At 50.5% G+C, this 2,792-nt stretch overlaps 1 protein-coding gene across 2 annotated transcripts in view; it reads left to right on the top strand.

Moving 5' to 3' along the window:
* The window catches only part of Trappc9 (trafficking protein particle complex subunit 9), a 482,662-nt gene extending 482,583 nt beyond the window's left edge, over positions 1-79 (top strand). For both annotated transcript variants that reach the window (XM_059246876.1, XM_059246877.1), the window contains one exon: positions 1-79. This exon is cut by the window's left edge and continues 471 nt beyond it. The gene's annotated coding sequence lies outside the window, so the exon portion shown is untranslated.
* Positions 80-2,792: the final 2,713 nt, after the last annotated feature.

Raw genomic sequence — 2,792 nt, forward strand, 5'->3', positions numbered from 1 at the left:
CTGCCCGTGTGTTCTGGGCTCGAGATCTGTGTATCTATGTTGCCATGTTCTCCAATAAAGGCATGTCTTGCTTACTTCACATCATGTCGCTTGCAGGCTGTGGGAGATGGAGATAGCGTTAAGATGAAACCCACCCAGCCACACCCTGCCAGGTGAGGCATCTGGCTCATGGGTCCCATGGCTGTCAGGGTAGGCTGCATCTGTCTCTGAGATAGCCAGGGATACCAGGTTGCCTCCTCAACACTTGAGACTCCAGGGGCCCTACTTGCTTCCCCTCAGAGCAGGTACTCAAGCCACCTATGGCTCTGTTAGTCTCTTGTCACCCCGAGTTGCCCAGTGGTGTGCCTAGAGCATGTGGAGCCATGCTGTGTGAGCCTCTGGAGAAGCCCTTGTCTTCTCCTCAGAGGTCCCTGAGTCTGTGTCTTCATTTTGTCACATGAGCAAACACTCAGGCAGGCACCGAAACACACAGTGTGTCTGGGAGATGAGGGGACATCCTTGGATGTGGGAGGGTAGAATGGAGTCACAGCAGGGAGTGACTGAGCTGAGATGTAACCATGGTAGACAGCTAGGGTTGAACTCTTCTAGAAATAACCCAATACTGTCCACCCAGGGAGCAATGAGAGACAGGAGATATGCATGTGCAAACTCGCAAGTTACCCGGAGCTGTCCTGGGCCCACCTGGACAAGTGATGTCCCTTAGTTCCCAGGGCATAACCAGGCCTCAGGGCCCAGTGGATACCAGCCTTAGGCAGCTTGAATGCATATAAAATTCTAAAGAATTCTGGAACCAAAGATGGAAGGGGCCTGCCAGAGACCACTCAAGCCATCAGAATGGATCCCCCAAACTTCTGTGAGACTGTCATATGGGCCTCAGGAGCCCTATGGTCTGGGGGAGCTTCCCGATCACCTGGAACTCTAGCTCTCAGCCCTATACCCAGAGATTGCCTACCCATAGCCTCCTGCTATCACCTAGGTAAGGAGGGAGCATTAACAATATGCTGAGCCGGGGGCACGTAGAATCCCACTAGCCACAGTCTTCCCATCAGTCTCAAGTACATTCAGGGGAAATAAGCCCAGAAGGTTTGCCTATGCTGGCCAAGTGGAGACCCAGGAAAAGTCCTTCTGCACCCCCCTCTGTAGGAGTTCAAAGCAGGAGCAGCCCCAGCTGCTTCTAAATGGGATAGCCTCTCCCGTTAATCCAGCTATGTCCCTGAAATATGCTATTAAAACCCTCTGCAGCTTGCAGAGTTGGGGACACAGCCAACACCACTCACATCATCAGCTCCTCGCAACGTGTGCATGTTCTGTCCATGAAAATATGCCTGCAGAAACATGTTTTAAAGCTGGAAGGGTACACCTACCTTAGGGCGTCATCATGCCAAGTTGCAAGTGAAGCTATGCCTGGTGTCAGCATGAGGGTGGAGGCCATGAGGAGCTACAATGACATTGTGCTTTCTTCTGAAGAGCACATGATGATGATCGATGCAATACAGATAGACACAGTTACCACTGCAGGTCTGGAAAGGCTGATGTGGATGCAGCTCAGCTTGATTCTGAGGAGAAGCATGTTGGAGATCGGTCCCAGTCATTCCAAATACACATTCTCAGAAGAGCTATTGAATTTCAGCAGAGAGGCAACCCAAAGGGCAAGACAGCCCTCTTGGAGGAGATATAGAAATAACCCATGTATCTTGCAAAACCAACCACGGAACTGGCTGTGCTGCCCAGGCTTCTACTTTCTGTCTTGGGAGGGGAGGTGATGAGAGTCAAGACAAGGAGACCTGGAGTGCTGAGGATACTTGGAGCCTTCTTGTAAGCAGACAAGGAGCCAGAGAACTGCTTTAGGATGGGTGCCCCTTGCTGCAACACATGTAGCTGGGGCTTCTAGCTGTGTTAGTAGGTGGGAATTGATGCAGGGCTGGGAGAGGCCCTTTTGGTTCCTGACCTACATTGTCTACTCCATCCCAGTGCACTCAGCAGGTGCTTTCCAGGCCTGAGCAGGGGATATGGCAAGCCATGCCCATTTAGCAACATGGCTGAATGGGTTGCTTGCTCTCATGTTGCCTGTTCCTCTCTGGGTAATAGCTGCCACACTCAAAACACTAGGAAGAACCAGGATCCAGAAGGTGTCCAAGAGGCTGGATTGCAGCTCAGCCAGCTGTCAACTCTGTGACTCCAGAGGGTTTGTTACTGCAGTTGAGTCTTGACTGAGTGGGGATAAAAATGCTAACGTTATGGGCACTTTTACATGAATGGGTTCTTTGCCCTAATCTTCTCAATGTTGCTAACAAGGTTTTGGTGCACATGGGTTCCTTCTCTCTGCCCTCATTACTGCTTTTCTTTTCGATCCCATCTATATGTCCTGCCATGCCTGAAATTCCACCTCCTCCAGGGACACTTACCATTTGTCTTTGCTGGGCTTCATCGGTCCTTCACGTGGGCTCATTTGTTAGCTAACATGCAGCACAAAGCTTGACTTGGTGACACAGATGCTCCAACAGGAAAGGGACAGCATAAGGAAGGTGGTGAGCTGTCCCCGATGGGATTTGAGCACAGGCTGGACTGAGCTTGAGATGGTTTCAGAAGATCCAAGCATTGTACAGTGCTGATGAACCTACAAGCCAAAAAACGACTGCCATCATGACATCCCAAAAGGCAGCCCTTGTCCCTATAAGCAGACATGAGAAATGTGAGGTCATCTAGTCCTGGGGCCATCAAAAAGTGCCTTAGATGATTAAGACAAATGCTAAGTACAGATCAAAAGAGGTTACCAATGAAGTGGATGAGTA

This window comes from Peromyscus eremicus, chromosome 20 (genome assembly GCF_949786415.1).
Source record: "Peromyscus eremicus chromosome 20, PerEre_H2_v1, whole genome shotgun sequence".
Classification (NCBI taxonomy): Eukaryota; Metazoa; Chordata; class Mammalia; order Rodentia; family Cricetidae; genus Peromyscus; species Peromyscus eremicus.